General features: G+C 45.1%; 1 protein-coding gene and 1 long non-coding RNA gene across 3 annotated transcripts in view; both read left to right on the forward strand.

Annotated features, from left to right (window-relative positions):
• Positions 1-14,008, forward strand: part of CMIP (c-Maf inducing protein) — a 149,767-nt gene that overhangs the window by 44,178 nt on the left and 91,581 nt on the right. The gene's annotated exons all lie outside the window — the stretch shown is intronic.
• Positions 529-3,951, forward strand: LOC310849624. Its single transcript, XR_014567002.1, has 3 exons — positions 529-2,549; positions 2,596-3,634; positions 3,892-3,951. It is a non-coding gene; the product is annotated as an uncharacterized lncRNA (long non-coding RNA).

Below are 14,008 nucleotides of genomic sequence, written 5' to 3' on the forward strand. Positions count from 1 at the left end.
ACCAGGAAGCATAGTTGAGGCTCAGTAGGTGCAGAACAGATTGGTGCCTGGGTAGAAAACTGCCCAATGTAAGTTGATCTGACCTTTTCAAAGGAAAAGTATATACAAAAAAAAAGTCACACCCTAGATATCCTCTTCAGAGTTTCACTTGCCCTTTCCTTCTCTCCATTTAAGAAACTGTTTGCAAAACCTTGCAAAAAGAATTTGCCATTGATCCTGTTCAGTGGTCCATCTCAAGGTGAGTGTTATCTGTACATGCCATCTTCCCCACCCCCCACTGCCCAGTGCTACTCAAATGCCAGGTTGCTGCTGTGTCACTCACTCTCTCCCCTATATCCTATGACAGGCATAGGCAAACTCAGCCCTCCAGATGTTTTGGGACTACCATCATCCCTAGCTAACAGGACCAGTGGTCAGGGATGATGGGAATTGTAGTCCCAAAACATCTGGAGGGCCGAGTTTGCCTGTGCCTGTCCTATGGCTTGCCCACCAGATCTAGTCACTCTCTCTGTTTGAAGAGGTATATATCACAGCTTACTTCTGTCTTTTACATATCAGTAAATGATCCCTGAAAGGCAACAGAGTTCAGTCTTCATCCACTGTTGTGAATTTTCATCTTTGTATCTTTCAATTAGCTGGCACTCAGAGGTACAAAGGTGGCCTGTGGTCTGCTTTCAGGACCACAGGTTTGAACTATATGGCAGTTCATGCTTAGCAAAGTCATTCTTAGCTTTGGAGCTCTGCTTTGATGCATCATGCCAGCTTTTAATTCGATTGCCAATGAGCTGTTCTGCCTTACAAGTATGGCAGTGTGAAGACATTTTGGGGTATTTGTTTTTGGAACAGACTTGGAGTAATTTGTAATCCAACCATCTGAATGTGACCCATGCTTGGCTCAAAAAACTGATGCAAACCTTTGCGGTGGATGGGCTGTTTTTGGCTTCATGGTCCATACATTTGTTCTGACCTGGTTTTGTAATAGGATCTGAATGTGCAATACATTATACCAGGTCTCAGGCAGCGGCTACAGAGCTGGGAATTTATTAATAAGGATAAATTGCTCTTTTGAAGGGATTTTCAAAAGATATGAAGCAAAATTCTCTCCTCGGGACATCAAGCTGTGGAGAAGATCCCATCTTACAAAAAAAAGGCACTTTGCCTTTTGCTTGCTTTTAGAACTGCTGATCCCAGTAGTAAATTGATACCCAAAGCTAACACAGTTCTGTCATCTTATCTGCCATTGTTATTGACACAGCAGTACCATGTTGCATAGAAGAGGCATGAGGGAAATTAAAACAAACATTCATCTCTGTTGTAGCGTAGGATGGAACGGGGGTTGGGAAACACCCTCTCCCTTCTGAAGGTCGCCTTGGAAATGTTTCACCAAAACTCTCCTGGCTTTCCCCCTGCTCTGTGAATTTGCCCTTGTCTTGCCCTGTGCCTTAATACGCTGCTGTGCTTGCATGGGGGTGCCAACTGGTGAGAAGGTCTGGTGTCTGCATGGCTGAGCAAATGTGGAATCTACACCCTTTAGTGGAGGGGGGGCGTGTGTTTGCTGAAGTGGTGTTTGCAAGGTGCCCAGAAACCTCTACCAAGCTGAGTGCATTTTCACAAAAAGAATTAATTATGCAAAAGTGCATGCCAAGAACAACATGGTTTTGGAATTTATGAGTCATTAGCAAAGCATAATGACCAAAGCTTGAACTTAGTGTGCCACGGAGAGGGCATTTAAAACAATTAGGCATTTAAACTCTGAGCCGTTAATGGCAGCAGGCAGAAGCAGAATCGGCAGAGGTTTTTTTTGGTCGATACTGCTTTTGGATAAAAAGCAATTTCATCAACTTTCGCCAGACTGAACTTTGTATGTGTTATGTGAATCATGCAAAACACAACAGTAGTTCTGGTGGAATTTTCATGCGCAAGAGTGATGATTTCATCCCCAATATCTTTGCTTGCAAGTTGGGCACTGCCCATCAAAGGCAAAAGAACATCAAGTCCAGTCAACAACAGACCCTGTAGCATTCTTCAACTAAAAAGACATGAGACAGTTAGAAGACTGACGCCACCATGTTTCTAGCTCTCATGCCATTGGTCCATGGTCTGGTCCACTGTCACAGATTGCTTTGTGTTGTTCATGGAATTGGCTATGCTTTCTGCTGGGCAAAAGCCCTCCTAAGTCAGAAAAAGGCAGAGCCTGCCTTCCACTCATTAGCAGCCATTTGCATTTGTGCACATGGATCACATGCCTAGTGCACATGAACATAAGCAAGGAGGCCATGTATTCATCTTCTGATCTTGAATTTTACTGGATGGGATGATGTTGGAATTAAGTGGTAGCCACTTTTTTTTTAAGGAAGTGAGCCAGATATCGAGTCCAAAGTGTATATATTTACATTCCACATTTCTTCTGTCATGGAAATCAGGGAGGTGTACTGAGGGTTCCCAGGCCGTCCCTATCTAGGCTCTTGCCAGACTCAGACTTGTTCAGTGTCAGCAAAGCTGTTGCTGTTACCATGTGCCTTCAGGTCATACCCAGGGCAAGCACTTCAGTTCACCAAAACTGATTTTCTCATTGAGACTCTGACGTACTTACAGGTGAACCCAGGATTCCCCAGAACACAGTTTGCAATCTTACCACTCTAGAGCAATTGCAGCAGGTGGTCTCTGGGTTATTTATTTCTCAAAATTTATATACCAATTGATAGTTGTTTTTTAAAAAAACCCTTATGAACCAGCAAACTTAATTCCTTCTTCTCCTTGAGCCAAGGTGACTTTGGGCTTCAGGGATATACTTTGTGGAGCTTTTCTTTTTTTCCTTTGAAAACTGAGGTCCGCCCAATAGTGTCATGAGTACAGTACAGGGCAGAGCCAGATTCAAAATGGTGCTGAGGAAATGGTGCCAAATACCTACAGCACCTCATGAGTCATGCACTGGAATGACATACCTCTACAAGCACAAATCTGCATCTGGGTTACGGTAGGTCACGCATTCTAGCAACCTAATTTAGGGGTCAGGGAAGCCTTTTTGTATTGCTGTTGTAAACCAGAGTCTAGAAACCCTTGCAGATCTACTGCATGAGCCATCACAATCTTGTACAGGAGCTTCCATCCTTTTGGGCTCAAGGGCACATTTGCAAACTGAATAAACTGTTGTGGGCACCACAGTTGAGCATACCCCACCCTTATTTTATTATTTTAAGAAGCCTAACCAGATTACATGCTCATTGTGTTGTGACTATGTGTTAAGGTTAAAAGGTTGTGGGATTTTATTATCTAAATCAGACTTGTAGGTCTCTCTTGTTCCCCCTCCTGCCACTCCCCCCAAAAGCCCCCGAAATAGTTTGTCTCTTTGGATCATTATTTGCAAAGGAAAAGATAGAAAAGGCTACTGCAATGTTACCATAGTTTCAGTGCAGGATGTAGTTTCTATGGTTACAAGTCACAATGACATAGACAGTGGAGAACTACCTCTTCTGGGTGAATTTTAAAATCTCAATCGACTTTTTTTCCTAAAAACAAACAAACAAAAACAAAAAACAACACTATCCTGCTTGGATAATGACAGTATTTTTTGTTTGGTCTCAATACTTTCTCCTGGGAGTACTTTAATCTGAAAATGAGTCTCTTGTCAGAGGTTGTCCATGAGTTCAGCTGTCCCTTGATCAGATGTGGAACTGCTAGGGCAAATTGCCACAGATATTTGCTCCAAGAAAATCAGAAGTAATTATCTGGCTCTGTGAAAGTGTCCTTTGTGCTGCAACGAGACAGAGTTGTGTAAACAGACACACACACACACACACACACACGAGCTGACCAACATGTTCAGGATCTTGTGTTATGGACCTTTTGGGATTATTGCCACTTCAGAAGTGGTAGACTATGTCATGGAAGAGGTGTGTGTGTGTGTGTGTGTGTGTGTGTGTGTGTATGTTCTGTGCCTAGAGAGGACTTTTTTCTTTTAAATGATGGAGGGGAGACTCCCAACTTGAAATCCCCGACCTGCATTCTGAAATGGAACACTTTTTTGAGAGTGATGCCACCTCAGATTTAGGATAGCTGCTTTCATGTTGCCATTCTAACAGGATAGCTGAGATATTTTCACACTGAAATTCCTCCCAGGATCTTTAACTACAAGGCACCAGATTGGAGAAGACTCTTCTAAGCATCCTAAGCAGTCTTAGAGGGACTATGTTAATCTAGTCAGGATGGGAGAACTTCTGGCTAGGGGACCAAACAGCTTTCCAAGCCTCTTCATGTGGCCTTCAGGTCTCTGCCCAGGCCACACCCCTCTCCTCTTGAGGTCACATCTTTCACTGGCCTTGTTCTGTCCCCTCCTCTAGTGGTTCTGTCAGGATGAAATGTGTCTTACCTGTGAAAATACTGCTTTCCTGGATGAAGAGAGTGGTGTGTGTGTGTTTCTGTGTGTGTGACCTCACTACTAGTATGCAGCCCCTGGGAGGTTTTCCAGGAGGGAACGTGGCCCTTGGGCTGAAACGTTCCCCACCAGGAGATTCTAGATATGCTGAGCTAACATGACAGTTAGATAGAAACATGCTGTTCTATTCTGAAAGATCACAGTTGTATCAGCTGGGTGCACTGGCCACGTTCTGTGGCCTATATTCCTGGGACGAGCCACAGTGCTTCCCACTTCTAGTGTTGCATGGTCAGCCGTGTGTGTGTGTGTGCTTTGCTAAAACAGAGCACAGGTGGTGGGTGAAAGCGACTCTGATGTCCAGCTATCCCTCCCTCTCCAACGTGTTTGAAACATTTTCTCTTCACCAGGTTTTTAATGTGTATTAATCCAACCAGCTGTTAGTCATCTGTGTTGCTTTTTATTCTCTGTTCTTCCCATTGCTTTTTTTCAGTTTGCTGCTCTAAAGATTTTTGTTGCTATAAAAATGCCCCGGAAGGAGGGAGCATTGCAGCCAAAATGCATTATAAGAAATACGGTGGTACCTCAGGTTACATACGCTTCAGGTTACAGACTCCGCTAACCCTGAAATAGTACCTCAGGTTAAGAACTTTGCTTCAGGATGAGAACAGAAATCGTGCTCTGGCAGCATGGGGGCAGCGGGAGGCCCCATTAGCTAAAGTGGTGCTTCAGGTTAAGAACAGTTTCAGGTTAAGTACGGACCTCCGGAACAAATTAAATACTTAACCCAAGGTACCACTGTATTAAATTAAAAACGAGAAATGAGAAAAAGAGTGGTGAACTGGATTCATGTTGTCAACAAGATCCTCAGGTGGCAATCAGCAACAATTCACTCACACCGCAATTTCCACGAATTTCTGCTTTTGAATGGGAAACATGATACACAATTGTGATATAGATTGGTGCTGTTCTGTTTCTTACAGAACCAGGAATATGGTGTGCAGCTAAGCCAATTGTGCATGTAATATGGAGCAGTGATTTGGATCAGCACTGCTGGCTGTGCTTTTGAACAAGGAACACAGTGTGCAATTAAGCCAATTATGCATGCGATGTGCAACAGTTTCTCAGATCCGTGTTGCTTGTCTGTGCCTTGGAAAGAGGGAACGTGATGCACAGCTGAGTGATAGTGATTTCGATCTGTACTGATGGTTTTGCTTTCAAATGCGGAACATCATAAAGTGTGAATCAAATTGCAGCTGGTGATAATCGGCAGGTCCTTGTGGCCCACCAATACATTCTGACCTGTGCATGTAAATTAGGCCTTAGAAAATGTACACGGGGTTATGCAGCAACTCACTCACTCATTCATAAAATGTATACACCACTTGATTGTAAAAAAACAACAAAACCCCCTCAAAGATAAAACAATAAAAGCCAGAAAAATTCACAAACATACTTTAAAATATGCAGAAGTTAAAACACTAAAACAGATTTAAATTATCAGTTTTCTAAGCATCTGGGTGGGCTTGTCTGAAGCAAGAATGTTTTAGCAGTCGCTAAAAAGAGTACTCAAGTGGAGCTGCCTTCTTGATCTCAATAGGCAGGGAATTCCAAAGTGCAGCTGCTGCTGCTGCTGCTGTTGCTGCTGCTGCACTAAATGATTTGAGTTCTTAGAAATGCAAAATGGGTATTATGTGGCGCCTTAAGCTTTATGTCCTAGCAAAGTTTATGGCTTCACTCTCCCTACATTTATGACACTGACAAAGTTGTTTGGGTGGGGTGGCAGTATACCTTTACAGTATTTGCTGGATAAATAGCAAGCAGATAAATAGCTTAAGCAGAACTTGACACTCCTTGCCTTTCTGGTAATGTTTGACTATGAGCAGCCCGTGGTTGGCCTCTTTTCCTTGCTCCTCTTAACAGAGGAGAAAATCAGTTCTTCTTTGTATGCTATGCCCATTTTGTGTTTATGAACAGGCCACACATGTACATAAGGCGGGGGGGGGGGACTTCTCTACTTGGCAAAAATGTTTTTGTTTTTATTTACTTAGAATAACTTTTGGTCCTCTTTTTTGGGGGTAAAAGGTAAAATGCAATACTATCATGATTTGAAAAGGCATACTAAAACCTATGTAAAGGTAAAGGAACCCCTGACCATTAGGTCCAGTCGTGACCGACTCTGGGGTCATCTCGCTTTATTGGCCGAGGGAGCCGGCGTACAGCTTCCGGGTCATGTGGCCAGCATGACTAAGCTGCTTCTGGCGAACCAGAGCAGCGCATGGAAACACAGTTTACCTTCCCACCAGAGCGGTACCTATTTATCTACTTGCGCTTTGACGTGCTTTTGAACTGCTAGGTTGGCAGGAGCAGGGACCGAGCAACGGGAACTCACCCCGTCACGGGGATTCGAACCACTGACCTTCTGATCGGCAAGTCCTAGGTTCCGTGGTTTAACCCAGAGCGCCAACTGCGTCCCTATACTAAAACCCACTAATAGTTAAAAGACCCCACTAGCCCCAAATCTACAAAAATTCAATACAACTGAGAACCCTCAGTGATACAGTAGGAATTGCCTTTTCCAACCTGGAAAAAGGCTTTTGAGAATGCCTATAGTTATGAAATCTAGTGGAACCCCAGTGGCAATGCATTTGAAAGTTGTAGGGCCACTACAGAAAAGGCCTTCTCTCCTGTGCCTGCCAACCTGACTGCTGTCACAGGCAGACCTGTGAGAACATAAGGATATTAGAAGAGCCCTGATAGATCAGGTCAAAGGCCAATCCAGTCCATCATCCTGTTGTCACCGTGGCCAACCTGATGCCCCAATAGGGAAGCTTGCAAGAAGAACATGAGCACAGTACCACTCTCCCCACCTGTGAATCCTGGCAACATGTACTCAGAGGCATACTGCCTTCCTGACAGTGAAGGTAGAACATAGCCATCATGACTAGTCATTGCTAGCCTCTGTTGAAGGGCCTCTAGTCATGGTTTTAACTCATGGGCAGACTGATATGTGTGAAGATGGGCATTTAGGCAATTCATTAAAATGGTAGCAACAGAGTCTAGGAAATTGGAGTTGCATTTAAGAATAACAAGCAAATTTCTAGACCGCTTTGTTGCTGTAAAGTGCTGGCATGATTTCTGTTCTGTGCTTGGAACAGGAACTTCTAAACCACATATCAAAAACTGTGTGGCAAAGAGGAATGTGGCCTGTCCCTCTTCTCCCCAGAGAAACCCTAGATAGCCGTTGCTGCAAATTTCCTTATTGCAGCCCTGGCTGTGTTCTCTGGGGATATCTCATGTTAGGGGGCTCTGTGGATTTTGCTTCTGTGGTTACACAACAGACAACTTTCTACTTATTCTATCCTTCATATTGCAAACTCAATATGTAGCCAAAACATAAAGGGGGAAAGATGGAGGCCACAGATGGAGGGACCAGGTCTTGTACAGGCAGCCCAGGGTTTAAAGCAGGCACACCCAAACTCGGCCCTCCAGAAGTTTTGGGACTATAACCCCCATCATCCCTAGCTAACAGGACCAGTGGTCAGGGATGATGGGAATTGTAGTCCCAAAACATCTGGAGGGCCGAGTTTGGGGATGCCTGGTCTAAAGTGTCTGAGGTAGGTCATGTGCTGGAAGACAGCCAGTAACATCAGGTTCTGGATTATGTAGGCAAGGACTCAGTGACAAGCTACTCGGGTTCCTCAAGTCACCTGGCCTTGACTGAGTTGATGAACTGCAGTACCCTCTCTGGCCATTTATAAGGAGGGTGCTGTAACACATTGGATATCAAGTCTGAAACTCCTTCAGCCCTCAAGTTGCTTTTCTGGAGCAGGGAGTCAGTGCCTGACCCTGCTACTTGGGAGGCCCCAATTCAAGTACTTTGGTGCCTTACACCTTATCACAACCCTATAAAGGAGGTGAATACTATTATCCCCACATTGCAGATGGGTGGGGATGAGACTAAGAGAGGTAGAGTCACTTATCTAGGGGTAGCAGAAGTAGTTGAGGGGTAGCCCTTGTCAGAGGTAGCCCTTGAACTCAGGGCTCCCTGATTTGTAGTTCAGGCTGTCTTCCCATGCAGTCTTAGCCTGAGGAGACATGTAGAGTTCAGTCAGTGAGCCATGCCAGTTATTCGAGCCGTTCATCTAGGAGTGAGCAGTGACAAAGTGGTCAGAGTTATTTTTCCCCACTCACTGGTTGCCGGCAACTTCTCTAACTTCTTCAAATGCATGGGGACGTTGAACAGGCACAGCTTGGAGTTGAACTGGCTTACCTTTTGTATGACACCCATGTGGTTAATGCGTTTCCTCGGCTTAAGAATAAATCAATTGACTGCTAGCCACAACTGCAAAATGTATCTTTGATGCCTCAAAGTACAGTAAGGGCATGTATGGAAATATACTTGGCAGTCATTAACAGCTCTGATAGCAGCTGGAACGGGGGTGGGAATTAGCCACTGCCCCCCTGTGCAATCCCAGTATTGTACATTAACCAGCTCTCAAATCAAACACGCAGTTTATTTTCCTAATCCCTCTGACCCAGTACAGTAACACTGCGAGGTTGCTGGTTAACGTGAACCTGTGTTCTCATCTTGTTCTCTCTCTTTCTCCTAAATAAACAACACTAAACTTCAGCCTGCTCTCTCTTTTTGTTAACCTCTTCCTTCTGGAGCAACCACAGCATTTCACAGCAAATGCACCTTGAATCATGCAATGAAAGCAGAAACTTCAGTATCTCTCTCCATTGTAAGGGATGTTGTTTTCAGGTATCTCTTGCGAGCAGCTGCAGCGGGAAGGGTGCAATGCTACTTCAGGTTTCTGTTGGCTGAAAAGCAGAGGACAGCCTGTTCGTCCTGCATGGCAGCTTGGCAGCAGCTCAGTAAACCCTACTGTTTTTGCTGCGTGCCCAGGATTGCAAAAACTAGGGAGTTGGCAAATACATGGCAGGCTGGGATTCAAGCCTGGTGAGCTGCGTTTAAACTGTTATCATCATCATCATCATCATCATCACCACCACCACCACCACCACCACCACCATCATTTAATTAATTAATTAACCATGGTTTGAAGCTGGTTTGCTGACCACAGTTTGTGCTAACTGGATTGCTGCTCTTCAGCCTCAAGAAGCTGCTGCACCATGAAGATGGATATGAACTTAGGAAACTGGAGGGTGAAAGCTGTAAACTGTGGCTTGCCTGTTGTAGATCTGGAAGTATGGGTTCTTAAGTAAGGTTAGCAAAACAATATGCAGGGGTGATGTTCAAACTAAGCCCATAATAAGGGATCTGAGGTGCTTTCAGGAAGGCCGCCTTCTGTTTTTTTTTCTTTATTTCTCCCTATATTAAGATGTCTATTTTAAGTTGTGTGGAATCATACACTGGAGAAACCTGTCCAGGTAGCCATGTTGCTTCCCGCCCCTCTGCCCACCCTATACCTTTTCCCTTGTGTGTCGTGCATTTTATATTACAAGATGCTTCCTTGTTTTAATTGACTGCATGTAAGCTACAATAGGAGCCTTTATGGCTGAAAAGGCTCTAAATAAATAATAATTTCCAGCAAGGTCCCAGAGTGACGTTTGATGGGTCCCTTGGGGCACCACAGAGGAATTTGAAAGCAGCCAGCGGCTTCCTGGACCCAGCTGGTGCTATCAAATAAGCCTTCAGGCAAAGAAATAAACCAGCTTGGCCGCACTGGTGGTTCCTGCTGGACCGCTTGAGCTCCAGCTGATTCCAAAGGATGTTGGTGCTGATGCCGCTGGCTCTGCAGGAAAGCCCACTTAACTCCTCCTTCACATTGCTCCATTTCTTCTGGCAAATAGCACCTCCACTGCCCTCCATTCTGCAGGAAGTGAGATATGAGAAGTGTTCATCTGAGTGTGGTGTAGTGGTTGGAGTGTCAGACCAGGATCTGGGAGACCAGGGTTCAAATTTCCCAACTCAGTCATGAAGCTCACTGGGTGACCACAGGCCAGTGACTATAACCTTGTGAGACTATAATCTCACAAGGTTGTTGTGAATATAAAATGGAGTAGGAAAGAAGCCATTTTGAGCTCATTGGAGGAAAAGTGAGAGATTGAGTGATTATTTATTTATTTAGTACATTTATATTCCACCTTTTATTCCAGGGAGCTCAGGGTGGTGTACATGGCTCTCCCCTTTCTCATTTAATCCCCACAACAGCCCTATGAGGTAGGTTAGGTTGGAAGGCAGTGATCTGCCCAAGGTCAACCGGTAAGCTTCATGGCCGAGCCAGGATTTGAACTCTGGTCTCCCAGATCCTAGTCCGACATTATCCCATCCTTTCCCAACCTGGAGGTGCCCAGATGCCTTGGACCACAGTAGTCCAAAACATCTGGATGGCACCAGGTTGGGAAAGGCTGCTCTAACCACTTCACCTTACTGGCGCTTGTAAATGTAAATATTTAAATATAAATGAATGATCCAAAATAACATTGAGGACGTCTCCCCTAAAGAACTGCGCTGAAAGTTGCCTTGGTATAAAAACAAAACACCCTTGGCCTTTCCCTCTGAAGTCAACAGTCGTTTAAAAACCTTCCCTCTGTAAATTGCAAGCAAATTACTTTTTCCATGAGCTTTCTCTCCAGTGTCTGTTTGCACTGTTTGAGAAACTAAGCCTTAGCAAAATCCTTGCCACCCTCCCACCCTTCTTTTTTAATTGAGAAACCCTAAGTCTCCCTCTACCTGTTGATACTTTCTACTCTTTTGAATCTGAAGCAAGCATTCTGTGTTATCCGTGCTAGATTATATAAATAATATACAGTGACTGCACTCTGGAGGCCCTGGGGCTGACCAGCCATGTTTGTGAATGATTCCCATCTCCCCCCAGCAATGAGGCCAGGGGGGACTCACAGGAACTCAGTTCCGGCACCTCTTCAGGTGGGCCATTGTAACAGAACAAGGAAGGTATTCATGGTGAGTCGTCCGGTACCTCTTTTTCTAGAAAAATAGCACTGACTCACCCTTTTTCTTATTTCTGTGGTGCAAAATTGGCAGAGGTGCTTCCTGTAGGGTAGGTAACTGTTGCAGTGATTTGCCAGAGCCTATAAGAGTTCATTTTTGGTTGGTGAGTGGGGTGGGGAAGAAAGCCTCTCTTCTAAAGCTTAGGAAGGAGAATTAATCTCCCTGCCCACTGTTGCTACTTCACTAGATAATACTGGCTTTGAGCATATAGGAGTGGAGAAGAAAATAGAGGAGGTGCTGACGGCCACCCACGTGGAGGACTTTATAGCAGGCCGAGATAAATTCATGGAGGATAAGGAGATCAGAGGAGATTGCAAGGGGGGAGAGCGCTGTTGCCCTCAGGTCCTGCTTGGGGCTTCTCCTCACAAGCGTCTGGCTGGCCGCTGTGAGAACAGGGTGCTGGACTAGGTGGGCCATTGGCCTCTTTTTGTCATTTCCCCCCTTGCCAGCAGTGTTATACCACTTTAATTGCTATGGCTTCCCCCAAAGGTGCATGGGAACTGTAGTTTGATAAGGGTGCTGAGAGTTATTAGGAGATCTCTATGCTCATCACGGGACGCGGGTGGTGCTGTGGGTTAAACCACAGAGCCTAGGACTTGCCGATTAGAAGGTCTGTGGTTCGAATCCCCGCGACGGGGTGAGCTCCCATTGTTTGGTCCCTGCTCCTGCCAACCTAGCAGTTCAAAAGCACGTCAAAGTGCAAGTAGATAAATAGGTACCGCTCCGGTGGGAAGGTAAACTGTGTTTCCATGCGCTGCTCTGGTTCGCCAGAAGCGGCTAAGTCATGCTGGCCACATGACCCGGAAGCTGTACGCCGGCTCCCTCTGCCAGTAAAGCGAGATGAGCGCCACAACCCCAGAGTTGGCCACGACTGGACCTAATGGTCAGGGGTCCCTTTACCTTTACCTTTATGCTCATCACAGAGCTACAGTTTCAGAGTTTCCTGGGAAGTGGGCTTGATTGTAAATGCCCTCATTTTGGAAGTATTAAATTGGCAGAGTCACAGCATGGCCTGTTCAGGTTGCTGTCTCCCTGTGGTGGCCATTTCCATTTTGAGAGAGAGAGAGAGAGAGAGAGAGAGAGAGAGAGAGAGAGAGAGGTTTTAATGCCCTTCTAATCTCTAGCTTTTGCAAAACAGCTGTGACCCAAAAAAAAAGTTCTTCAGTGTTGCATGGGAAGTATTGTACTGCAAAACCTCCCCAAGTTGTGCATAGATTCAAAGGATTTCTACATCATGAAAAATTACATCTTCTGCTGATGTGTAGTCTCTTAAGCCACAACAAAAGGGTAGGGTTTCTGTGCTCCTGCTCACTTGCTTCCTGCCGTGCACTGCCAATACCCACCCCTTCTGTGCCAGATGGTCCCTGATGTGTAATCTGTCAGGTTTTCCTCGATGTTTGTCTCCCTCATGCAGTTATTCTGAAAAAGGCACTCGACCAGTAGCAAGCTAAACAGCACAGTCCCCAGCGCCAGATCACTTAGACCTGCCAAATGCTCTGAAGTGTGGACTTCCTTGTGCATTGAAACCCCCTCATGCACCAAGTCTGGGAACCTATGTCTGCTAGCTATTCCTCCTGTCCTTTCCCTAGTAATCGCTAGCAAATAGCTCAAAGGTCTCAGTAGCATAGAGTAACAATAAGCATAGTCTCAGCTTATTAGAGTAACATGTGGGACCTGCAGTGACATGTTGTAGAAGGTGTGGGGAACCTCGGTGCCTCCAGTTGTTGAACTGCAACTCCCATCATCCCTGGCCATTTTCAGTTCTTGCTGGGGTTGATGGGTCTTGCAGTTCAGGAAGGACAAAGGTTTTTCAAATCTGTGTTATGGTGTACCGTCTCCAAAAACAAACAAACAAATGAAAAAAACCCCAAAAGCAGCAGTGCTCCTGTTCAGGATTCCAGCTAGGCATTCCATGTTATCTCTTTTAATTCCCTGACTGCATTCTCTTCCTGTTGTTGTTGTTTTAAATTTTCTAGTCAACAATCAATGCTCTGTGGCTACCAAGGGTTCTCGGTGCTCAGTCCTCATTGGGCTCTGTTCTGAGATTTTTGCTCCCTTAGCTATTTTTTTGGTGGGAGAGATATTTTCTGTACCCCAGCAGACATTGGGGTTCCCCTGAGCAGTGCTATTTTTCTAGAAAAACTCACCATGAACACCTCTCTTATTCTCTTATAATGGCAATGGCACCCACCTAAGAGGTGCTGGAGCTGGTTTCAGCTGAAAAAAAGCCTTGCCCCAGAGTATGTCCCTCTCATTTCTTAGTGGCAGCATATCTGTCAGTAGTCACAACCTGAGTTCGCTGTCAGAGGGAGTGATCTGTTGCTGGAGACAAATTATGGGCTCTTCAGAAAAATGAAGGGGTAATACAGTATGAGACAAGCAGTATGGGCTCATGATTATGTACATGTTTGTTGCAGCATATTTGCTTGGTGGTACTTCAAAAACTTGCAAAAGCAGAAAAAATTTAGTGCATACACTATCACCTCTGCTACATCAACTTGAGTTCACTTGAAAATGGAATGCCCGTCTCAGGCCTCTGTTTAAATTTGTCAGTTACAACAAGACAGTGCCAAAAGTGGAGTTGGTCTGATTTATGTCTGGGCAAATATGGAATGCACGAAAGAGCATCAGGACCACTGCTTAAGAAAGAAATCATT

Source organism: Podarcis gaigeae, assembly GCF_964106915.1.
Source record: "Podarcis gaigeae genome assembly, chromosome: 8".
NCBI classification, from domain to species: domain Eukaryota; kingdom Metazoa; phylum Chordata; class Lepidosauria; order Squamata; family Lacertidae; genus Podarcis; species Podarcis gaigeae.